This window comes from Patagioenas fasciata, chromosome 8, assembly GCF_037038585.1.
Source record: "Patagioenas fasciata isolate bPatFas1 chromosome 8, bPatFas1.hap1, whole genome shotgun sequence".
NCBI classification, from domain to species: domain Eukaryota; kingdom Metazoa; phylum Chordata; class Aves; order Columbiformes; family Columbidae; genus Patagioenas; species Patagioenas fasciata.
This window is the reverse complement of record NC_092527.1, coordinates 9,678,839-9,705,460: the sequence shown is the minus strand read 5'-3', so window position 1 is coordinate 9,705,460 and position 26,622 is coordinate 9,678,839. Positions and strand designations below refer to the sequence as shown.

Below are 26,622 nucleotides of genomic sequence, written 5' to 3'. Positions count from 1 at the left end.
CCTTGTAAAGAACAATAAGGATTAAACAAAATAATACCTGCTGGGTGCTTAGTTGATGAGCATTCACTTTGAGCAATAACTGAGACTGGAGTTCTTTGGGAAAAGCAGTTGTGATCATGTAATGAAAGGTAATTACAACTCACACACAAGGGAATGGATTATGTTTGCTGAGATACCAAACGCCCGAACTAGGATCATTTTTGCACCTGTAGCATCTGGTCCTATGAGAAAGCAAATTAGACTAAATAGACCCTTGATCCTGTACAATGACTTTCTCATATTCTTTTGAAATATTTTTAATTAGCAGATGTGAAATTCTTTCTCCCATGTGAAAAGAGATAATTTTTACATGGATCATCTGCCAGTCATTTCAGCATCCAGACCCACAGAACACACATGAAAAGAAAGTCTCAGGAAATTGGACTTCTGGGATTGCAAAGATAGATCTTAGAGCAGTCCTTCAAAACAACTTTTCAAGATCAGGGTCATCCAGAAATGGATCTACAGCTCAGACAGCAACAAAATGTACCAAGTCTTTTAATGCCTGGGAAGATTTACATCAGGTTCACAATCAGAGCTCATATTAGGGTCAAAGTAATTTACAAGTTGTCTTGCGTCTTTCTGCAATTTTACAGTGTAGCACACGATGAGGTAGTGTTCTTCAAAGTTGATTCTGTTGCCCTGAGGCCTAAATACCATTGGACTGTGACTTCTGTGTCAGCAAGACCTCAGCCACCTTTACTCTTGGACTGATTTTTCTCACACCAGGGGAATGTGTGAACCCTTCGTATCCCAGCTCTGTGGGATGATTAGCTACACTGTAAACACAGGCTTTGCAAACAGGCATTATTTTCTGTTCCATTTAAATGTGACTGTGTCCTTAGAGTATACCATTTGAGTTTTAATTAGTTATTAACAGTAGCCATTGCAGTTAGATAATTCCATGAAGAAAAGGGAAAAAAAAATTGCTTGCAACTAATTTATGTTCCATTTCAGCACCCTGAAAATGAAAGTTTGCCAGGAGAGCGGGAAGGTGGAGGAGGGAGGAGCATTGGTTGAATACACACCATTTTTTTCTCCATAGGTCAATAACAGCTTATTCAAATATATTGTCTAGATTTCCGTGGCATTAAAAGGTTTTGCGCTTGCAAACAGTACTGTGGTTGTTGGTGAAAGATTTACCAGAAGAGGTTCGTGTACATATAGCTAGATTTGGAAAATTGTAATAGAGGGAGATGGAAGCTACAGGCTGCAATTATGTAGTAGAAAAACACTAAATCCAAAAGCTGATTGAAGTTTCTCCTTTTTTCCCAGGAATAAAATAATGATGAAAGTCGTTTTCTAGCATTGATGTGACACTACCATCTTACAAAACGTGGTTTTATTTTTAGTACTTTCTGAGAAACCGAGAAGCAAACTGTGATCATCACTATAAAAAGTTACAGATTTTTTTAAACTCCTTTCCATAAACACAGTATGAAAAATAACCTCCCGAAGCCAGATGGTATTGTATGTACTGACAAAGGAGTTTTAGTCAATACTTTCATAAAACTTAGTGATAGAAACTGCCTTTTCACAGCCTTTGTAAAAAAAGACAGGTACAAAATGAAGTAGATACCTCTGAGATTGCTGAAGGAAAAGGGAATTGGCCTAAACGGTTGAACTTCGGTAAAGGAGGAAGTCCACAAGGCATCACTGATATGATGCTGGGATCTGTTAGGGAAATAATCTTTCAAGTTTCCTATGAAAAATATTTTATTTATATTGACTTACAATCAGCCTACAAAAAGAACTGCCCTTCGAAAACGCTCACTGCATTCCTATGTAGCATGCGAGTCCAGAGCTAAGTACAGTAGCAGTGGACCATGCAGGTCAATAGAGTTTAAGACATGCTTGAAGTGAGATCCACTGATTAAAACATGCTGTAGAATCTGACAGGGGAGTAGAACATTTTATTCACTGAGCTCTTTCATTGTTAACCCTCAAAAAAACCCCACCTTAAATTATGTTTGGGTTTGGTTTGTTTTTTATTTAAGGGAAGAGTAAAATTTTCTTTAGTGGACTGCAGGTACCAAGGTTGGAAAATACCTTGGAATATGATGAGTTTTACAATCAACAAGTAATGTGAACTAGAAAAACGTGCTTCTGTAGTAAAAACTAAAATTTCACCTTGTATCTGGTGTGGAACAGGACTTTGCCTCCGGTCAAACAGAGGAAACTGTCCTTCAGCTCAAGTAAATCATCATCTTTCCTCCTGAGCTAGGTGTTTTGTTAAGATATTTATCTTCTTTGATCATTGTGCTAACAGACTTTGATGTTATTTAGCCTGAATAACTGCCTGCTGTATAACTCTGGATTTACAGTGCCAGATTCCGTTTTTTTTCAATGGAGATACATGATTTAAAACTAATACTACTAGAAATCTGAGCTATCTCTTGCATTTATGGCTTCCTAACTATACAGGAGGCAGGCCTTTTATTTACTTTGTTTGTTCATGTATTAATATATAAAATCCTCAGAGTAACAGACTTTCTGGAGAACTGGAATGCTGATTTATATTTCTAGTCTGCTCTGTCAAACAGCAGAAGTTAGAAAAAGTTTCTTTAGTCTCAATCATCTTTGTTAGCTGCTGGAGCTGAAGGAGTTGGGACTGTCTTTCAACTCAGTAAAGGTTCACCTAGTGACCTTCTCTGCCATGGTCTGATGAACTGAATCTCTTTATTTTCAAAGCATACTCTCCTCCTCATTATCTATTTCCTCACAATATTTGAACCTTGCACTCCTTAAGTTCTCTAGGACCAACCCTTGTGCTTTGGGCACATTATTCCCTTTTATTCTTTGTAAAGATGATCACTATGACCTTTGATAAAGAGATGGGAGAGTTTTCAGCTTGTAAGATTGGTCCCCAAACCTTCTGAAGAGTTTTTCCGCACTCTACCAAACTTCCTTTATGAAGTTGTGTCAAGTCCATCATAAAAACCTGTATTTAAAGACAGACTCTGTGTTTTACACCCACTGAGTCTTCAGAACTCTCTTCTTTTCTCCACAGGTATAGGCACTTTAGGAAGCCCCTCAGGGATGCAGCCTGCTTTCATTTTACCTGTACAAAGATACTGCAGCAAAATCATACGTTGGAGAGCACTGCCATCTTACTCATGAAGAGAGGCCAAGTAGGAAAAAAAGAGAAATATAGATAATTTGATTGCTATCTTGTCCTACAGGGAGCTGAAGAGGCATACACACATGTTCTGACAAGAATGTGGATTTGTGAGCAGATCCCTGTTCAGATTTTTTTTTTTTTTAAATTTATTTTGGCGTTGCTGTTAATGGGGTTGTCTTTTGTTTGATTATTTTGTTTGTATGGATTGAGATCAACTAGGCAATAAAAGAACAAAGAGAGGAGAGCTAGACCTTTTTTTCCATTAGAGTTGAGCTTATTGCTTATTAAGTATTATCAACCAGCTAGTGAGCAGGCATAGTGCTGGAACCAAGAGAACTAAGTATACACTGCAAGCCAGAACTTAACTTTCAGAATGAAAATGCTTTTATTGGGACTGTGGGAATAGGAAGATCATCTTGCATCTGAATTGTAATGCTTAAAATATAAAATAAAGTGAAGAAACTGGTAATATCATGTTTTCTTTCACTGCAGCTTGGTGGTGTACTTTGTAATTATTTCTTAAGTTTTAACATCAGTGATATTTGAGTGGTTTAGATTATTAGTAATAATTGTCCTTAAGTGCCTCCAATGAACTGCTCAATTTTGAATCTGAATTTATGAAGTATTTAATAATACTGTGGTGAAAAGTAGTGATGAAAAGAAAACCAGCATGTGCTCCTTATCTAAGAAAACCTTTTTTCTGCACAGAGAATTGGTTTTTTTAAGATACTGTTCTGACTTAAGTGACAGAGAAGCAGCATTTTATGGATGCTGCATTTGCATAGCTGTCTCACGCTTTTGTTTTTCCTTGAATTAGCCTTCTGTCACTGCCCACTTACCAGTTCCAGTGGTATTTTTGAAGGGAGATTTTTCTCTGCAATGTCTTGATTGAAGTCCGGGAAAGAAGAATGTGCTTTTTTATGATTTCTTGTTTTGGTTATTTAAAAGATCTAGCTGCATCACATAGGAAACACTGGACACAGGAACATCTGAAAATGCAAATGATGAGTACATTTGTTGTGGTCATTTAGAGTTACTCACTGGAATGTCTTGAAGTATTCATTTCTAATGGCTTAGAGTGGTGTTAAAACATTAGAGATACATTATGTGACCTGTAGGCATTAACTTGGGACTGCACTGATATTCCATCCCTCAGTTCTCCATCATTAAAATACGGGTAGTATCTCCTTCTTTTACCCTTTTATTTCTTTTTGCTATATAGCTTATCTTTGTAGCTCTCGGACCCTCTACATTGTGTTTCCTTGATCAGCAGGGTAGAATCCTTGAATGGACTGTTACACTGATCATAATAACAAATAACAGCCATTACTTCATCAGCTAACAGATTTTCTGTTCAATATTAAGACAGTGATTCTCTTCAATACATTTTTAATAAATCCCAATAGACATTTTTCTTTAATATTCAGCTCATTCTGAAAATCTGTTTCCTATACCTACTAATTTTGGTTTTTATTTGAGTTAAAGCTTACATTAGCTGACAAGACTTAGTGATTTCTTGTGTAAATTGACCTGCCATTACTCACCTAGGTTTATTTTCTCCTCAGTTATTCTAACCCTGTACCCTCACCCAAAATAGAAAGAATAATGTGTTTCTATACTGGCGAATGTATGGCACTTTCTCAGGGGAATATTTAATAGTGTTAATTTTCAGAACCATAGGAACGAAAGGTGCTCAGAGTTCCCATCATAAGAATATAGAAGAGTTTGTTGTCAGCATGCATGCAGTCTTTACTGCCAGTTATGAAAGTTCAGACATACACAGTAATTTCTAAACTAACTTATTACTCATTCCTGATTTCGAGAAGGCATATAATCATATTTAAAGATACAGAAAGAATACCTACTTAAAAAATAGAATGAATGCTAGTAGTGTGAAGTGAAAATGATTTGTTTATGCTCCCTCACAGTAAAATATGTTATAATTTTTTCCAGCTGCATTGCTGCAGTGATTTGAAAGCCGAATCACGTTTACCAGGGGCTTTATTACAAAACTGGAATTAAAACTCAGCCTCCTCAATCTATCTGTATCATAAAGCAGTCAAAAAAGTGCTGATGGCAGTTGAACTATTGATAATTTTATCAAGTTTTATGGACTTTATGGAATGTAGATCACCAGTACTTGTGTTAATAATAATTTTATAGCATTTTTTTAAACAAAGACATGGATTAAAGACTGTCCATTAAATAATATGTCTGATAGTTTGATAGTTCTCTAGAAAATTTTTCTTCTTTTTTTTTTTTTTCTTTTTACATTGAATTCAGAAGCTCTATGAGATAGAATTTGCTTATTGAGGAAGAATGTGTCAGTAGATGTCAATTGGAGAACAGCTAATAAGCATGCATCCCTTAAATTCATTCTTGGTTGCATAGTGTCAGAATAACACAATGTGTGTGGTCACTCCCTTTCCCTCTCTTTGTACTCCTACATGACTGAAAGCTCAGTGGTGATGTAGAACACCACCACACTACACTGGAAATTTCTAATTCTGAGTTTACTATTATCCCTTTTCTACAAAGGTATAATAAAAAGGCAAAGTATTTTTTTTTTCTTTTGAATCTTTTACTTGAACTGTAGAAAAGAACTCTGAAATGTAGATGACCCACTAAGGACAGAGTAGGAGTTATTTACTGTTTGGTTTCAGTCTGATTTAAATTTCCGAAGTAAATGTTGAAGATTTATGTCATATTTTGAAAAGAAACCGTGGTGGCAGCTTTCTAACGTTTTTATTTTTTCCTTTGGCACATTTAAAACTGCACTTGCAAGCAAACTGGAAACATCCCATGATTTTCATGATTAGCTGATGTGGTGCTGTCATCCTTGTGAAACAGACCCTCTATTCCAGGGCAGATTGCTGGGCTTTCTGCCCTACGGGGTGCTCAGAGCTGCTCTGTAGCTTTTGGGAAGCCAGTACATTAACAAACAGCCATGTTTAGAAGCCAAATGATGGTTTGTGAGGCTTGGGTAAATTAAAAGATGCCATATTTTTCAGATGTGGCAGAAGTGAGAGATCTGCATTATCAGTATAACTTAAACAGGTATGGCCATTTGGTGGTGTGGAAAAAAGAAGAGAGTTCTGTCATAGTTGTCCAGACAACTACTCTCATGCAAGTATGACTAAACATGCTGGTTTTATCAACCAGCCTTTAGGACAGGTTTCCAGAGATGCTGTAGAATGACTTCTTGTGGACAAAGCATTGACCTGGTTTGAGCCTACAGCTGACCCTGCTCTGAGTAGAATGTTGACCTGGAGCTCTTCTGAGGTCGCTTCTAACCTGACTTATTCTTTATGATACAGTAGTTATTTGGGGCAAAAAACTCAAAAGCCCACGTTTGTGGGCATTTCCATTGCGGATGTCTTGACATAGCTGTGCTAGACAAATAGGAAGTTCCTGCCCAGCTCTTGCCCCATCACACTACATGTGAGGATGTCTGAGTGTTCTGTCAGTTGGTTCGTGAAATGCTGCGCAGATGGAACAAGGAGCACTGCCAGCAAAGATTGAAATCCAACTCTTCTCACTCCAAGGGAATTCTGAAGATCAACAACATTTTAGTAATTTGGAATATGAGAGATAAATTACTTAAAAGATTTCTTCAACGCAGAGTTAGAAAACCACATCTCCATTACTTTCCCATGCTGAGCTGTGAGATTTGTCACGTTTATTCCTTTGTTCTCTTTCTGGCTTTACTAACTCTTATTAAGTCCATGAAAAATGAACAAGTTTCGTTGGTGAATTTGCCTTCCACCTGAGAGTTGTCTGTAACATGAATATTCTTAGACAACAGGGAGAATAGAAGCTATGTTTATTTCATACCATATAAGCTTAACTTCTTAGAAGATGGTGATGCTGCTACTTCAGGGACTGTGTTTGTTAGGCCTGTTCTGGTCATGTCTGGCAGATCCTGTAACAGTAGTCAGAGGACTGCCAAGTTTTTGGATCCTGACAGAACTGAGGACAAAAATGATCAGCAGTATAATGTCAGGCAGGTTGGAGCCTACCAGAAAACAAACTTTGATTGTTAAAAACTGCAGTACCTAGAGTCTTCAGAAACCATCAGAATAGAGCAAACATAAGACACGTGTCTTGGTTGATATCCAAAGTGAGCAATATATAAGGCTGAATCTGCTCATGTCTGACAGCTCTGAGTAGAACATCGTTTAAATACTTATGGTCTTATTAATAGTTCCTAAGAATCAGTTCTTGTCATTTTACTGTCACAAGGGAAGTTGTTAGTACTTTCAGACCTCACAGCTGTGCTTTCTGATACAGTCAGTACTTTTGGGTTTTTTTGTCTAGGAAGGAAATGGTTTGTCATTTTTGTAAACAAACTTTCAGTAACACATAATTAAGATAACCACAAACAGTTTGCGCTATATATATATATATATATATATATATGTTTTCTTTCTTTCCTGAAAAGCAGTTTTTCACTATCAAATTTGAGTTTATTTTAATTTTCCTGTGTCCACCTTAGAGTTAACTTTATTGTGAAGTTTTTTGTAGTATGTGGGTTTTTTTTTCTATTAATAATCCTTCATTAATGGATGCAGCTTCCAAACATATTAAACATACAGTTCAATAAAATATCTGCCTTTGGCATTTCAGAGGAAATAATGTTAAAAGCAATATTAGTACTGTCCAGTAAATGCATACAGTCAGGTACACAGTTTTTATCATTTGGAAAGTCATTGATAATGACTTGATAATGACTAATGTTGGTATAGTCCTATACAGTGTTGGCATGAGCTAATGTTACTCCTGTAGCGAAGCATGCATGCATCTTGGCATTGGGAGGAAGTATTTTTAAGAAGCAGTAGGCTTCTAAAACTAATCTGAATTTAAGGATAAGCGTACAGTTTATCAAATCATAGCATATTTGTCAGGGGCAAAGCTGGCTTGACTCAGACTTTTACTTAATGTATTGGCAATTAACACAAACTTAATTACTGATTCATACTGATTAAAAAAAAAAAAAAAAAGAAAATATAAACAATTTAACCCTTAGAGAAATACCCTTCCTCTCCTTTTCCCAGGCTCAGCCTCAGCCGAACAGCCTTTCACCCCTCTCTCTACCCTTGTTTCTATGCCATGTTTGACCATCCCTCCGACCTGGAGGGTCGGCTGTTCAGTGCTCTGGGCCCGCAGCCACCTCTTCTCCAGGCAGAGCAGCCCAGTCCCCCCAGCCTCCTTGCGTGGGGCCAGAGGCTCCTGGCCACCTGGATGGCCACCTGCTGAACTTGCTTCAGTTTCTTGGATGCTTGCCATTGTGGACTGTAGTGAAGTATAATGCCGAAGCACATACCAGACCTGTCAAGTTCAACTTTGCTGTTTAATTAAGAACATAAAATTGTTTTCTTTACCATATTAGCAAATGTCTCTGGTTTCTCATTAGTAAATGTGATGACATCTTCTCTGAGGTGTGTCCTGCTTCTTATAATTAATCTTTTGAGGTCAACCAATGAGTGTTGCTAGGGCATAAAGAGCTTTACATTCCGTTCGCTGTTCTGATTTCTGGTGCTATAGGGACAGTAGTATATTTGAAGCAAAAGATGAGAAAGAATGTGAAATTAACTGTTATTGTACCGAAGTAGCTGAGTGTTATGAAAATCACCGTCTGCTTCCCTGTGATAATAGGTACATCTTCTCTCTGTAACTTCGCAAGCTGTGGAATCTCTTTTTTTTTTGTCGGTATTTTAAACCCTTGGAGAAAGATAAATAAAAGGGGTCAGCTCTAGCTATAAATTATATAAATAACAGGCTGTTAATTTAAAGCTAAATTAAATGGCAGTGTCAATCAAGGGAAGAGATCCATTCTTCTCATAACATATTTACTTCGTTCTACATTTGCATTTAGATTCCTATTCATCATCTCCTGCGCAAATCACAGATCTGAGAACCGGACCCACATGGCAGAAAATGTCTTAATATTTTTCTTTCTTCTGTGTTTCTCACAGCTAGAGGAAGGAAATAAAAAAATGAATTAGAAAACTTAGGCAGCCATAAGTAACACAAAGACATGATCCTTCAAAGATAGTTTTTTACTGACTTCAAAGGATGGCATGTGAGACAGGTGTTCAGCGTGAGACGGAAGTCTCACAATTGTTGTTAATGATATTCCCTAGAAAATTTCCTTGTGAGAATACCTGAAAATTAATCCTGAACTTAATTATTTGACATTTTTTCATTAGTTTAACTTGAAGTAAATGAAGAGTCAGTCCTGCAAAAGTCATTAAGTGCTTAAGCCTCCAAATACTGCATTTTGGTGATGCATAGTCTAGAAAGTCTCTGACTTTTTCTTTACAAGCTCTTTGGGTGGTTTGGTGCCTGATTAGCTTTCAGAAACAGAGGTGCCTAAACCAGTGGTGCCAGCTCAGTTCATACCTGCTGGGATATTTAAACCAGGTTTTTGTTCTTCTTGAATTTTGTAGACCAAACAGTAGCAATTCTCATGGAACGGCTGTAAGATTTGTAGCCATTTTGCTCTATGCAGTATCATAAAAATTTGCTAAAAGTATCTGGGAGAACAGAGACTGCCAATTGTAGGAAAGTGTGCAGATAGAAGATGAGATGATGGGTTCGTATAGGTTGCTGCAGGTGAGTCCAGATAGAGGCTTGTAAGGGGGGTGGAGTGTAGTGTTTCTAAGACATTTTGCCTTTTCATTTATGTAGCCTGAGACTTAGAAGAACTGATTGTTGAAAGGGCATTAGAAACCAGGAGTTAGATGAATTTTCTCAAGCTGTCCTAGATACCTTTTTTGTGTTAAAGAAAGCTGACTACTAGAAATCCTCGGTGAAATTTCACAAAACCAGAATAATACATGGATTGAGAAGCACCTGAGGATCTCTGTTCTGTAAAGGAGTGCCTTCCAGAGCTGAGTTCCTGCAAGCAGGGAGTGCTGCCTGTTTGGATTCTAAGGTACACAGCTCTAGCAGCTTGCCTATAGTAACTTCGTAATATTGCCCCACCTTTTATTCCCACCTCGAGCATTTTATATTTGTTTACATTACACATTAAAGTGACTGCACAAATTGTTTTCTTAGAAGTTCAGGTTTTTCATTCTATACTGCATTTTTGTGCTTTTAGAAGTTTTTTGCCTTTAGCGTGATCTATGGACATGAATCAATGAAATGTAGATAATTTAGGATTGTATGACTTACGAGTTGGCAGAACATGCTTGTGGTTTATTGGTGTAATTCACGTAAGGTACTGAAGATCAATTTCTTATGAATTTATTTATATTGGCTAAGTACTTATCCAGCAGTTAATCCTAACAAGTTCAATTCTGCCTTCGCACCTGCCTAATGATAAGTACTTGCTTAAGATACTTAGCAGCAAACCTCTGCTAAGCAGTTGCACTGTTGAGCAATAGCAGAACCCACAGTGACACGTACAATAGTTATGCCAGGACATTAGGAAAATTCTGCTTATAATTGTAGCCTAAGAGCCTTAGGTCTTTCTGAGTATGCAGGTGTTGGTCAGGGAGAAACTAGAATAAAGGAAGTAAAGAAGAATAGACTAAAGACGTTCATGAAAGGAAGAGTTCCAGAGAAGGAAACTAAGCTTGGATCTCCTATTCCGTAGGTCTTAGAAGAGTGTAGCTTAAACATTTACTGTTACTGGGAAGTTGGTATATTAAAAGTAACATTGAAAAATGTGATTCAAGGAAAAAAAATGAGATAAGAAAAAAGAACCTAGAAGGGATGGAAGTGTATTTGATGGAACTTAACTGATAAGACATTTATACATTGATTAAGATATAATGTCCCATGGATCAGGCGTATCTCAGAAGTTGTATGTGTGAATGCAAAGGATTTGAGGGTTGTTTTTCTAATACTAAGGCATGAGACTAGGAAGGCTTTAAATAACCAAAAAAGCAGTCCCTATCTGTCTACTTAGATGAGCTTCAAAGTTAAAATATCCAGTTTAGAGCCACTATTAGTGCAAAATTGGGGTTTGTTAACTGTTACCTGTGTGCACCTACTGTCATGCATATCATCTGATGGATAATTGCATCTTTCTGTCCTGCTTGTATTCATTTGTATTAAAATGATGACCATCATACAGGACCAGACAGAATTAAGTGCTTTCTCTACAGATACTTGTTGCTGGGAAAGGTCTATCTGTTCAAAAGATACTAAGACGTACTATTGCTGCTTCTTCTGATGGGAGAAAATCTGTTTTGAAAAATCTTTCTTTTGCTATAGATGCCTAAATGGGAGAGAATTCTGGAAAACCTGGCCATCTGAATAATATGTCCTAAAAATGGCAGCACCTGGACTTGGTGCATCTTTCAGCATTTTGTTTAGTTGGTATTTAACTGCCTGTGATTGAACAGAAAGTGCTGACTTGTTACTGTTTTTTATATTCAAAATGCCCTTGGTGAAAGAGGAAATGTTTCCTGTGCTTGGGTTTTGGTTAGTTTGGAAAAGGCAGGTTGTACTACTCTGGATAATTTCAGTCATTAATAATAAATAAATAAATCAGAAATTTCCAAATATCCCAGAAAATGAGCTTTGAAGTTTGCAAGGCACAACTGCTTTCCAGACGTCTTTATGTTTGTGAAGATGTTTCTTAGGGGGAAGAAATGCCTCAAGAATTTTCATTTTCTTTCATTGCTGTTAATGCAAATTATTTCTCTTTTTCTCTCTCTCTCTGTGTCTTGCGCTGTAATCTCTTATTAAGCAGTGAACTGTATTTGCTAAAGATTTTGCTAGTGCCATGGCTGCCAAGAGAGTTTCTAGGCCATTATCTCAAACAGTTGTGATCGAGATAGTAATACTTCCTGGAGCCTTCCAAGCTTGTGTAGTTGAAGTGAATTTATTCCAAATGAGGTCTGATTCATATAATTCATCTTTACTCAAGTGATTTGTTCCAAAGGTGATGATGCAGGTAGAGAAAGGTTTACAGGGCTGACTTGGTTTTGTGTACTTTACTTTTCTACAAAGAAAACATAATTCAGAATCTGCAGAGGAGGAAAATACCATAAACATTCTTTAGAAAAAAAAAAACACAAAAAAACCTACTACAAATGCTTGCTATTCAATTGTAACTGTTTAAAAATGAGTAGCCAATCAAAAAAGCTGACTATGTAGATGAAAAACAAAAGTGTTTTTTTTAAAAAATAGTAGCATATCCCTTTTAGGCAATGAATTTGGCAAACATAGCAGGACACTATTTTCTTCATCTTTTAAAATGTATTGTATTAAACACCTATTAAATGTAATTAAAATGTAATCATGCTTTCCTGTAGAATTTGCACTTTGGCATCCTCATAATGCAATTACAAGTGTTTACTAACTTGACTACATTTTTAAGAGGAAAAGGAGTAGAAACCTTGCTTTAATTAATATAAAATGTAGGACACCTGCTGTTTAATTTCTAGTAAGGGTAAAGTCTATCTGACTCATGACCAGTTGTCTGTGTAGGAAGAATCTGTCATTTATTTGCTTCCTGAATTAGGGTCCCCTCATCTTCTACATCATTAAATAACAGACTTAATCAGGTGACGAACTTACATCCCAGAGTTGTTCTGACTAATGTTTTTTTCACAAGTGTGTTTAAAAACATTGTAAATGTTGAACAATACAGAAAGCAGGAAGCTAGATGGCAAGTGCACTTCTCCTTTTAAGAGCCTAAGAACTCAAAAGGAGAGAAGGGACTATAATAGGAAGGCAAAGAAAGAGTATCTGTTCTCATAATAACAAGTACCAATCTCTTTAGAAGTTCTCCGTAAGGTTCTGATTTTCTCTCTATTATTTTGTACTTAAGTACTTGATCACTTTTTTCAGATGCATGGCTCCAAAAGGAGTGTCATATGTCATCTAGTGGGACCTTTGGGTTTCATGTTTTGACACTAATGGAAAAAGTGGCACTAGCAGAAAACAGAGGTTTCCTCTATGTTTGTTCATTGTAAGAAGCTGCTCATGAGAGGAAAAGCCAAAGAGAACTTTCCCCTACTTGAAGTAAAGTAGTAAGGAGTCTACTTTTTTGAAATTAGTTGCTTCACTGTATCATCTGACACTTGGTGATGTGGAGAATGACTTGGATTATACAATTACCAGTTCTTGGTAAGGCTGAAAGCTCACAGAAACAACAGGGTGACAACTCCTATAAAATTGCTCAAGTGGTGAATGAGTTATCAGAAGTGTCTTGCTATACATAACATTGAATTTTCTACACTAAAAACTAGGCAAAATAATTATTAAGGAAGCTTCTCTATTTGATACTTGTATGTAACTGTTGGTATCTGTTGCCAGTGCTCAGTTATGTGTTACTGAAAAGAATTGCTATAGAGACCAAGTAATTAAGAGATTTTCATTCATATACTGTGAATGCTCAAAGTTATCTTAATAATTTGTTCGTATATACTTGCTCAAACTTGCAGTTTATGGCAGTAAAACTGTCTCTTGGTACTATGAGTTTATGCAGTACTCAGAGCTTTTGTTTGGTTTTTTTTTAGTATGTATAATTAATGTTTATTAATGAATAAAATAAAAATGTTATTTCTCCTTGTAGATTTTGGAGAGTTCTAATGGAATATATGGGGGTTTTGTATTTCTGCAGGTAAGGAAAATAAGGCATGAAGGGGTAACTTGGACCTGTTCAGCATCACGTAACAGGTCACCAGCAGAGGCAGCAGTACTTCTGAGTCCTTTTCATTACCAAGGAAGCAGGCCAGCTAGGTAAGTATTACTGTCAGATGCTACAAAGATGTAGTATATTGACGTATCTTGCTCTGTCCCAAAAGAGTAATTCTGCTTATAGAGCAAAACTTCAGTCTGTCAAAAGAATCTGTTACAAGTTTTCCATGGTCTGGTGATCCATCAACTAGTACAGCACAGAATGAAGGTTCCATCTGTATATAAGGAAAAACTTCTTTACTTTGAGCACTACAGAGCCCTGGAACAGGCTGCTCAGAGAGGCTGTGGAGTCTCCTTTGGAGACACTCAGAACTGCCTGGGCACATTCCTGTGTGATCTGCTCAAGGTGAACCTGCTTTAGCAGGTGGGTTGGACCAGATGATCTCCAGAGGTCCCTTCCAACCCTAAACGTTCTGTGAGTCTGTGATATGCTATGGCTTATGCAGAAGCTTACAGGTGTGATGCAGAAATTTCTGTGCAGGGTTCTGTGATCCGTGTTACACAGGAGGTCAGAGTAGACTTTCACAGTAGTTCCTCCCATCCTCAGATTGCATGAAACTTTTCTATTTGATCTGGTATATTGGAAATGGCAACAGGTGATGGCAGAGTGAGTTTAAATAAAGCTGTTGCTAACAAGCTCTTAAAAAAACCCCAACTTCTTTGTTTTTTGTAGTCTGAATCGCTCTTTTTTGGAGCACTGAAATTCATGATCACCCAAGGGAAACTGATACTCTCTAGAAGTGGTGTGTGAGGAGGAGGGAAGACCAAGGGAAATATTTTTATTTATTCCCCTCAAGATCAGAATTTTATAATTTAACAGTCATAGTAAAATAAAGGAAGAAAAAGATCCATGGAGCTCTCTAACAGTACATTTATCAGAGAGAGTCTCATGACAGTAAAATGCAGGAGAGCTAGAACTTTAGGGAAAATAAATGACTGTTTGAAAACAAGTCACTGACATTCTGGGGGAAAAAGGATCCCTAGTTTACAGTGTCCTCGGAGAGTCAATATAAACAAATTTGGTAAAAAGGAGAAGAGGATGGTAGGTAAATGCCTGCTCCTACACCTGATAGCCTCTAAGAAACATGCCTAGCTGTTCTAGTATAGCAGAGAGAATTAATTTATCCAGCTTTTAGCTCTGCAAATTCCTTTAGGGTAATATGAATAGAAGTGATAGCCTGATTTTAATGGAATGGAAAAGACCAAAGGGTGACATTTTTAGGATGATAATATAGATGAAGACCAATGTTTATTTAATATTAATTTCATTTTACTGCAGGTTTGCACAGTCAATGCAGTAGTTTACCCAGTATACTCCCACTACAGTGCTCATGTTTCAAGTTTAACTCTTCCTAGGGGAATGGTGCTTTATTGATGGCAAGCTTGTAATGGTGTAAACAAATCACACAGAAACAGCATTTGTCACACATCCAGGAAATGTTGTACGTGGTACTAGAACATAATTTAAAAGAAGATAATAATAATAACTGAAAACTGCCCATCAGAATTTACCTCAGAGGCTTAATACAGGATAAATGTTTTGTATCACAGAGATCTGGCTCCTATTTTGCTATCAGTTTGTGTATGCAGCGATTCAGCTATGGGTGAGAGTGCATTTGTTGGCGTGGTAAGGGGAGAGTATTTTGAGCTTTAAAAAAATATTTCGTGTCACTTATTTTGTTAGAGCAAGCTACCTTCAAGTAGATTTACGATGTCTCACAAGAGGAACCTAATTTCAGTGATATGTTGGGAAATTTTTAGTGTACTCCTTCAGGCAAATTAAGCACACATTTGTGCTTCAACATTAAAAAAAAAATATATCATAAACAATGCATTGGACAAAGTCCTGCCACCATAAGTGGTTCTACAGGAGTCTGCGTCATGAGCTGATTCCTTATATACACTTGCACCGGCACCAATCCCATGAGCGCTGGCGTGAGATGCCTCAGCCGAGCATTGAGTCCATCCGCCAGTGCCAGCTCTGCTGCCCAAAGGTGGCCACTGAGCACCGGTATTCCAGTATTGCTACAAGACAATGCTGTGGCTATTTCCTGTCTCATCGGCAAGGGAAACTTCACTGCCTTACAGGGAGTCACTCTCCTTCTGACAGGGAGTCACTTCTCCTGCTTCCAGCCAGTCCAACCCCTTCTGCAACTAGGCCTGCTCGCTCTCCATGCCAGATCGTATCTTTGGTCACCCAAAGATAACCATCTAGCTCAGGATTTGGGGCTTATAGATGCATGCTCTTTCTATGCTTTCTGTAATTGGTGATGTTTACACTTTTTGTTAATATTAATTTCATTTTTATTGTGATGTTTAAGTTACATCTGGAGACATGCATTCATGGTGTCCTGGGGAGGAAGGAAATCCGTTCAGTTTTACTTCTAGTGCCTTTCATCAGACTGCTTTTATTTCAGTCTTCCTTTGCTCTGCATTTTATGCTTATAGCAAGACCTTTGTGAATCTTCATGTTTCTAGGGAAGACCTTGTTTGCCTTTGCACCTGTGGATTATGACCTAGTTTTGTATCAGAATCTGAAGTCTGTCTGCTGGAAGCCTGTTTGCAGAAGTTAGGTGTTACAGTTGTCATTCTGGGAAACTAACAGTGATGCATATGGGATCTCCTAAGTCAGAATGACATCACTGATTATTCCTGAAAACTAGGTCAATTTCTTAGAAATCAGGACAACAGGCAACAAACAGGATTCAATGAAAAGGAAAAACAGGGATTATAAGTTGCATATCTGAAAATTGAAACACCTGTCTTCCTTGTGACCTATCCTCTCAGGTCTTGGAAACTACTTGGGTATTTTTTCCTTTTCTTTTTGCTCATTTCCAACATAATAGACTTCCTTAAAATCAGCCATATCTTCTCTCCCTCTTCATGATTAACTAAGGCAGATTCAGTTATGGCCCCTGGAGCTGCTTTCAAATCAACATGGAGCTGACAGCAACATCTGGAACAGGAGGAGAAAAAATGGCAGCACTAGTGAGACCTCTACCATACCACCCTGTGTAACTCTGTATGTGATAGCACTAGTGACAAAGAGTAAGTTTTTGAGCTGCCAAATCAGTTGGAGCTTTTAAGAGCCAAATATTTAGCGTGCAAGACTGTATGTTTTCATTTGGTACTGTAAGATGCACAAATGCATTGTGGCAAAAAGCTGGTACAAATCTCCTTTGTCAGGTTTAGAGCTTGAAGATTAAAGCTTTCCAAGTATTGTGTGCTAACCCCTGTAAGATGCTAAACGCCACACAGCTGCTCCCTCACTCACTTGCAGTGGGCTGGGGGAGAGAAGTGGAAGAGTAAAGGTCAAAAAATGTGTGGGTTGAGATAAAGACGGTTTAATAGATAAAGCAATAGTTGCTTGTGCAAGCAAAGCAAAAGACTTTGGCTCTTTGCTCATGGTTACTAGACAGGAATGAAGGTTACTTCTGCTTGACCAGAGAAGCTCTTACTGAGTTGCCTTTCCATCTCCATCCTCCCAATAGAAACAGCATCAGATGATCTTCTGTTTTATATTGTAGGCTCAGGACACACAGTCTCCATAGGAAAGGGTGTTCTGAATAACTCCCCTGATCTAGTCTTTAATTTACAGTGGAGCCCACAACTGGACACACTATCTAGATGTCTACTGGGTGCCAAATAAAGGGGGTTATTTACAGTCTCCTGAATATTCTTCCTTCCCAGGTGCAGGACTCTGCATATGTCCTTCTTGAATTCTATAATGTTCCTCTCAGGCTGTTGCACTGTTTACTGCAAATATATGAGCCTCCCATAGTTTTTTACAGTGAAAAAATTTGACCTTTATTTAGTGAGTCCTTAACAACTCAGACACATCTCAGTATTCCAGTATAAAATCTAAACACTGTTATTCTACCACCTCACTACCCTTAAATATATAGTTATAAAATGAAATAAAATGAAGCAAAATAAAATTATTCTAAAAATAAATTAGACGGGAAAATAATGAAAGAAGAGGGTATCAAATTTGCATATTATTAAATTATAAATTTTATTTTTCCATAATTTAAATTATTTTTTCTTCCCAAACATTTTCTTGTCTAGCAGCATTGCTAGTTTGCCATTCAGTTACGAGTTTTAGCGTTTACTCTTGCTCAACCACATCTAATTCTGCTAAACACTGGGATATTAATAGCATTTAAAATGTAAAGTGACCAAGAGAAAGTGTGAGATTACATTAGACCCAATAAATTTCATTACAGAAATGGAAAGAAAAGAGTGGGGGGAGGAATGGGAAGAAACAGGCTTTCACTTTCAATCACAATCCTAACCCAAGAGAAGGCTGAGCTTTAAGTGTGTCCCCCCGGCTTCTTTTGGTGTCGCCCTCCCCATCAGTTCTCTTTGCACTCTGCCCTTTCCAAATGGAGCCCTAGATTTTCTCTTAATTCCAAACCTGACTGTAAGACTGACCTTCATCCCAATCCCATCCTCATCTTTTGACCCTTTGCTGTGGGAGGGAATCTTCCCTGGAGTTTAGTCATTTGCCGTAATTTAGCAATGCTCTGCCTTTGCTGTTGAAACATCAGCACTGAATCTAAAACCATGTGTGCACTCGCCTCACTGCAAGGTACATCTGCACCTATGCCTCAACAAGCTGCTTGTAATGCAGAAAGTTACAAAGTTTGCCTCTGCACTGAAAGGTTACCTTAGCAGTGGTGTTCCCTTCCTTATTATCACTCAGCAATTACAGACGAAATGAGTTTTGATTAGAAATATATTTTGGTTTTGTTTTTCCAATTGCACCAGCACTGGATTCTACGTCTGGGATCTGCGTAGCAGTCCGTGTTCTTTAAACACCTGCAAAAACTACAGGTAAAATATTTTGCTCTGGATGCTTAAAAATGAAAGATTCCTCAATCCAGATAATATTTCCAGAAGTTGAGTAAAATGGAAACATATGACATAGCCTACCATGCTCACATCAGCCCTCTCAGAAAATCACCACTTTCCTCCTTCTGTCAAAACACAGAGCCATAGGTTAGAATTATCTGTGTGAAAACTCCTAGGGAGTAAAGTCTTGGGCAAATAGTTTAATTTGTTTCTGTGAATATACATTTGGATTTTTAAACTAATAAATGTTGGGTGTTTCGAAATAATTCTGTATTTACTATTTATGTCTATCTGAGGAACCAGTTTCTCTCCTGCGAATTCTAACAAGTAGCCTGAGCAGAATCCAGCTGTGAACTGCAAAATGTGTATATCAAAATTCCCTTTGCACTTGTTATCTAAACTATTCAGTAAGGAACAGAATTTCATTTAATTTCATAAATGATAGTAAAGAATCTGTTTTTCAAGTTAATTTCTGAATTTAAGAAACTTCATCTTCATTAATGAATCTATTCAATAATTTCTCACTATATGTGAATTTCATCGTATCTATGAAATTGTTCCTTTCAAATTCTAACACTTCCAGTAAGAATTCTGAATATGCCAAGAAAATCTTGCTGCTAAGACTATAGACTAGAACTTTGACCTCAGTCTTCCCTGTGCAAAATTGGTCTTATCACTGCAAGATTTGTCATAGGCTTCAGGTCAGCGCCAGTCTTTTATTCTGTGTCTGTAAAGTGCACAGCACAATGCCTCTGTCTTCCACATAGTTCTTGTTGTAATTTAAGAAATAAAAATTAAACAACAAAATACTGAAAAATTAAGAAACTGTTTTTTCCAGAACTGGTAAAAACAATGTAGTAGATGCTTTCCCAATGCATCTTCGCGTTTAAGAATGACAAATCCTATTAAAAAGTCAATGGAAATTTAGATCACCAAACCTCTCAAAGATTTTTTAAAAATCCTTTAATATATACGTAGAGTTGTATAATTTAATGAAATAATAATTTTATAATTATTCTGTATTTGAGCAGTGTCATGCTGAACCACTATATTCATTAGCAAGGACTTCGCTTAGTTAAGAATACTTCTGATCTGTTCCACTGCAACATTCTTTATCTTCTATTTAAAAAAGAACGCTGTTTGGTATATCACATACAGAAATTCAGCAAGAAGTGAGATATTTCTGAGGTGACCTGAGGAATGCAGGTTGTTTGTACACCATTATAGAACAGAGGATTAATTACTTGAAGGAAAGGACCGACAATTAAGCAAAAATACAAAAAGCATGCATGAAGTCAGTCGTTGAAGAAAACGGCCTTAACAAAAAAGATTTTTTTGTTTGGTTCAGGAAACTGCTACTTAAAGTAAAACACGGTGCTTCTGAAATTCAAAATTAAATTAATGCTTTCTGCATGTTCGCTGTAGCATTAAATTACAAAATTCATTATTATTTATAGTTAAGAAAATAATTTGCTTTTGAAGTATGCTAGAAAAGAGGCAGTGATAATGAAAATAATGAGTTCACACAACTGCATATGCATAACATCGGGATGACATTTTAATGTCAGTCAGTACAAAGCAAGACTTTTATGTGATAAAAACCTGGGTTTTAAGGCCAGATATTATGATTGGTCTCTGTGTGTCACAGAAATTCTAACCTTTTTATGAACTATTTACTCTCCTACTGTCTCATCTCATCATACCAGCTCTGGTTGTGTACACATGGCTACAGAACAATGTTTTCTGATAAACAAAAATTTCATGTAACTTCTTTGTGGTATTTCATGCCTATATGGAATTCATGAACTGTAGTTCAAACAGTACAGAAGAAATTAATGGGCGTATAGAAACCTTATGGAACTCAACATGAGCAAATGCAGAGACCTGAAAAACTGAAGCAAGTTCTGCAGAGAGCCATCAAGATGGTCAGAGGCTGGAGCACTTGCCCTTTGAGGAGAGGCTGAGGGAACTGGGCTTGTTCTGCCTGGAGAAGAGGTGGCTTCAGGGACACCTAATGGCAGCCTCTCCAACACAAGGTCATCAAGATGATGGTGCCAGGCTCTGCACAGTGGCACGTGATGGGAGGGTTAGAGACAACAGGAGTAAGCTGGAACAAGAGAGGTGTGGCCTTCCTGCAAGGAGAACATTTATACTCAGCAGGACAGCCCAGCAGTGGAGGAGGTTGCCCAAAGAGGTTGTGCAGTCTCCTTTCTGAGAGGTTTCCAAGACATGGTTGGATATTGCCCTGAGCAACCTGGTCTGCCCCCCCAAGCTGACCCTGCTTGGAGCGGGAGGTTGGCTTGGAGCCCTCTTGAGGTCCTTTCCAATCTGAGGTGTCCTGTCATCCTCAGTCATCCGTAGTTTCTGAACTCAAGAGACTTGTTGTCATTTTGCCGAAGCTGTGCAATTACTTTTCGAACTTCCAGTGCACCAGAATCTGTGTAAATCACTATGATACTATTGATACCAGTGTCAAAACACAGATTTATTGTTTAGAATATTTGGCTGAGGGTTCTTTCTCTTCTATCGCCTTCTAAATGTCTCTCCTACATTTTTTACACAAATCTGTTTATTATAGTTTTACTCTGCAGAGTTTAACATCTCTATTATTTATATCAACATCTAGAGATATATTTTTCATATGCAGAAGCTAGGATATGTAAAAAAAGAATAAAATCTACCCCTCCAAATGTATTCTACTCTTTCTGACTGATGAGAAGCACAGCAGTATGAGTTAGCTGGCTGATAAGAAGAGCACCTGGCAACCATTAAGGAATTTTTTTAACAGTTTCTTAAAGGATTTTTTAGATCAGAGTTTTCACTTAGAGAAGTCTATAATTTACCTCTTCAAAATCAAATCAAAATTCAAAGGGAAATAAATAAACAGTCAAAAACATGCTCTTAAAACCTGACTTTTATAACTCCTGATTTTGCTACAGGTGCATCTATAAATTAAAAAAAAAAATCATTTCAAAGGACTTATGTTTAAATGTAAGTAGAATTGTGGAGGCAGTGTGATAAATGGGCTTGTTGTCTCTGTGTCAGACTGCCTTATGTTGTGTACTGTGGGAGCTGCCTCATCCAGCCTTCCTCTCTCTTGCTAGAACAGCTTTGTTTCTTTGTTGTGCTGTTTTGTGTGCTCATTTATATACAAGCCAGTACTTCTGTGTTTATCATAGACTTGCTATTTAGCTTTCAGTTTTGTAGCTGAATATTCATACAGCTCTTGGTATTTGCTATTATAGATACAGTTTTACAGTAATGCTAAGCATGCATTTTTTGCTTGTATTCATTGCTTTTTTTTAGAGAAATGTATATTTATTCAGCAAACTTCTAAATTTGAGGATGCTTCAGCTAGATCTCATCTGAAAAATTGTCACATATTTTACTGTTTTTAAACTTTTTTCTTGTGATTATTACTGTTCTCGGAATTCTGTGATAGAGATCTAATGTTTTTTTGTAACTATTATAATGCAGCTGTAATTCTTTAAATCAGTAATGTCCTGGAAAATTTTAGTACCCATTTGCTGATTGGTTTTTTTCAACCCGAACATAACAATTCCTACTTGGTACCATGGAGTTTTAGTTGTTCACATAATATGTTTTTGCTGTGGGGAATCACACTGTGTGTGACATGTTACACATCTTTGATGTCACTGCGACTGTGGGTTCTCTGTATGCTTTCTCTAGCTCTCCTGTTTTATTTCACTGTTCCAAGGTGTCCTTTGTCTATTTGCGTCAGTATTTTCCTTTGTCATCATTATTACATCTACAATGCGTTGATTTTTCAAGAGCACCGCTGCGACTCGTGAAAGCTCATTTTTACTAGAAATACGAGAAGATAGCATCGATCTTTTCCCTGCATTTTATAGTGCCACTACTTCTGAGTTTTCATATTTAGTGGTTGTTGTCTTCAGATCACCCCAGATGCTTAAAGCTATAGTGTGTGATGCTTTTGTCGGAGTTGTGTATTTTTCTGCTTGTTTGGTGGATTACAATACTATAAATTTGATAATATACCCTTGAGAATGTGCTTCCCATTACCAAATAGTAATCTTCTTTATATTAATCTTAGAGCCCATATTGAGCAAAGGACTACAGAGGTAAATGATAGGATAATATCTGTTATCTAGGAAATATAGTCTAAATTTACATCACAAAAATTGCTTGACCAAGACTATAGAATATATCTGTGGCAGAGCAAGGCTTGCATCTGCTTCCCTGTCTTGGTGACAGCATTATCTTTTTTCCTCCCAATGGTGTGTGAGATTGTAATCTCAGGTTTTTCATACCAACTAGATTTTTATTCTATTAATGCCATCTTTACTACCAATAAATCATATGATGTAAATCAGAGGAGAGGATGAAGCACATTTAGGACAGAGACAGGTGCATAGACTTTGTATAAAGAGCTTTTTTGTGCATCTAAGCAAGCACATAGGATTGTCACATCTCTTCACCAAATATAGCAAATACAAAGATAATTTGATTAAAATGCTAAACCTGGCCTAGTACGACCTGGCAACAGTATGGAATTGTGTTTTGTGAGATACTTGCCTATGAAAAAGGTTAAAATTACTGTTTCTTTGTTAGTGTTTCTATTTAACCGCTAACCGGTTTTTTAAATACTTTCAGAACACATACCTGCCAGTCAAACTCAGCTGTACAGTATTTAGGATTGTTTTCTCACATTATAACTTCCCATTGCAAAGGAGTGACTCCATTTTTGCTTGTAGCTTTTTAGAAATGCTGTCAGCAGTTGTATTTCCTTTAGCTCTGGTATACTGTTGTTAATGTTATCAATATTGTTAACAAGAAAAAAGACAATATTCCTCTCCATTTTTAAGTGGTGACCAAAATACTGGTAAAAACTGTATTTGTCAGTTTTGGAAGAAACACACATTATTCTCAGCATTGCAGAGAACTGGTTATTCAGAACACCCTTTCCCTGGAGACTGTGTGTTCTGAGCCTACAATATAAACCAGAAGATCATCTGATGTTGTTTCTGTTGGGAGGGTGGGGAGGGAGAGGTGTGACATCAATTCAGTCGGAGCTTCTCTGGTCAAACAAAAGTAACCTTCATTCCTGTTTAGTAACCATGAGCAAAAAGCAAAAGTCTTGTGCAAGAATCATAAGCATCTGTTCTACACAGTGAGTTTCCCAAGACAAGTGATGTGAGAACAGATAGGGAAGTCAAAATTTAAACACTGAGTAGCTTGTCACTGGAAAAGATACTTGAGGAAGTTTTATACTACTGCAGGTTAAGAATACAGAATGATTGTAACAGATGGGCAAAGGTTTTTTATTTAAAAAAAACCAGATCTGGATATTAAGTCAGTTACTTTATTTTTATATTTTTTACATTATTTTTAATGTGATATTATTGATAGAGGTTTGTTTTGTTTTTTTTTTTTCCTGCAGGAAGAAAAAAAAGCAGCATGGAAGAGAAGCAGAAAATACATGTTCATGGAGTTACCTTTGTAGGGATGGGGGAGATGCCCTGCTTTCCAGTATGCTCTGTGTGCTCTCTGTGTAACACAAGCTTACACAGAACTGTACTGCAGGTAAGACTGGTAGAAACATAGCTGAAGTTTGTTGGTTCCCCAAAGCAGAACCTTTCAAAGTCTTTCAGGATTCCCTAAAGGAGGAAGGTGGAAGATCCTATATCTGTGAGTACCTTTCCATTGAACTGCTGTGGTCCACCAGGGCAACTGGGCCTTAAGGCTGTTCCCTCAAGAGCAGTCCTGGTAAACTGGTGCTATTAAAGGCATTCTGTCATGCCTGTGTATGGACATTTGTTAAACATCATATTGGGAGTTTTGAGTGGAATACTTTAGGGACTTATAATATCTGTGTTCCTGCCAAAACTGAATTGGATGCTGGTGAGTGACATGGGGGGATATTCTCCCACACAGATTATGTATTAAACACACACACAGTCCCATCTGTCACCCTATTCCAGTTTCCATTTCTTCTTCAGCAGTCTCTGAGGATTTAATATGTGAGGGTGTGGAGCTGGCAGATGGAGGCATCCAAATAGAGGATACAGAGAGGGGTATGTACTTCATGAGAGACAGATGTATTCAGGAGTTATTTTTTAACTGCAGAGGAGTTTGAGAGCTGCAGAAATAACCCAAGTTCAGCTGAGTATTCATAGTGTTTTGACTGAGGATTGTCTGATCCTATCACCTATGACAGTTAAAGACAATAAGGCAAGGGGGGAAACATATGACTGCTATTTGCAGGAGTGATACTCAAATTATGACTGCTATGATGTGGTGTGGTGTCAGTGCTACCATCTTCTTAGAAAGTTTTATGTAGAATTGGCTACATTTTAAACTTTGGAAATGGCATAGAGAACCCTATGACCACTAAGGCAGCCAGGCACCAATCCCTTTTCTCTTCTATCAAACTTTGTGCGTCATTTCTAACTTTTTCTCTGAGTTTCGGTTGTATCAGATGCTCTTAAGTCTCAGGAGTAGAGGTAGAAGTCTGAGAAGGTTTCTGTTGTAAATAGGAACATTTTGACTTAGGCATGTGTTAAGTGTCACTGAAGGTAAATTACCCTGAATTATCCACAGAGGCTGTCAGGCAACACATGAAGTGGAGTCTAAAACTATGCCAGAGCATACTGGTTACTTAAATACTTAGAAGTGCATTTTTTTGGTCCAGCTGACACCAAAAAACATGCTATGAGGAAACTGTTACTAGAAAACGCAGAGATAAGACACGTGTTAAATTTAAATTTGCCTCCAGTGTTAATTACCAATAAAGAACTATACTTTAGTATATAAAACTATAGATTAGGAAGATTTAGTGAATCATTATTAATGCTACATGTTGAAGGTTATGTCGGTAATTAATTTGATAAACAGGGCATATTTCTTACCACTTTTTGTAATGTAGTAGCAGTAAGCTTAACAATCTTTGATTCCAAACGATCTGAAAATAATTTTCTGACCATATGAAACAGTAACTTTTTTTTTTTTTCTAATCTGATTCTCTCTTTAATAATTACTTTTATGGAAGGATGCATTTTGTCATCAGGCTAGTGGCTCTAAGTAGTTTCCTTCTTTTCTTGAATTAGGCTTAGAATTAAAGCAAAGGATTACAAAAATAAGTTTTGGACTTGTAAGCTTTCTATATCATGCGAATTTATTGCAGCAAGAACACTGAAGGACTTGCATCTTGTGTTTGGTGTTAATACCTCTTTAAATCAAAGCTCCCAAATACTCTAAGGAGTGCAAATAGGCAGCTAGATCAAATAAATAATTAACAACTGCCTTAGAATTCACCCATTTTTCTAATTATATGATAAACAACTTGGGTTGGTTTGTATTTTGTCTGTCAGAAAGCAATCTGAAAAATAAAATAACCAGAGTAATGCGTCAAAAGTTACTTGTGAATGCATCGGGTAATCAGGGCTTCTAGTGAAGGAAGGGTCACTCCAAAGGGCTGTGAAAGCAATTAACTGTGCTGGGCTTATAGCGTGTGACCAGTGGTGGTCTGTGCTGGCACTGGGGGCTGTGGCATAACTTAAAGCACTGACACAGTGATGGCTCAGTTCACTGAAGTACTAGAAAGTGAGTTATTTATTCCTTTCTTTGGCTTCTTGTGTTATGTAGTCAAGGGGGATATACTAATATACATTAATGGTGGTTTGAGGGAGATGCATAAAACCAAATGGATAGAGTAAACTGGGATTAGTTCACACTCTTATTTCAGTACAAAAATGAGGTGGATCAAGTGAAGATGGTTGCAAAAGTAATAGAGCTGTGGAACCCCCAGCATAGAAGTCATAGATGCTAAAAGTTTGGATGAATTCAAGAAATTACGTAAAGGAAGAGATGTCTATGAAAGGATGCTAAATTTATAGAAATATCATCCAGTTCAGGAATTCCCCAGGCCAAAAGTAGTTGACAGCTAGAAGAGTTCTACTTGGAAA

The 26,622-nt window shown here is 37.3% G+C and overlaps 1 long non-coding RNA gene across 18 annotated transcripts in view; it reads left to right on the top strand.

Moving 5' to 3' along the window:
- The window catches only part of LOC136104331 (uncharacterized), a 500,900-nt gene that overhangs the window by 396,258 nt on the left and 78,020 nt on the right, over positions 1-26,622 (top strand). For all 18 annotated transcript variants that reach the window (XR_011740254.1, XR_011740242.1, XR_011740245.1 and 15 more), the window contains 2 exons: positions 13,746-13,864; positions 24,099-24,241. This is a non-coding gene — a long non-coding RNA (uncharacterized lncRNA). The remainder of the gene's footprint in view (positions 1-13,745; positions 13,865-24,098; positions 24,242-26,622) is intronic.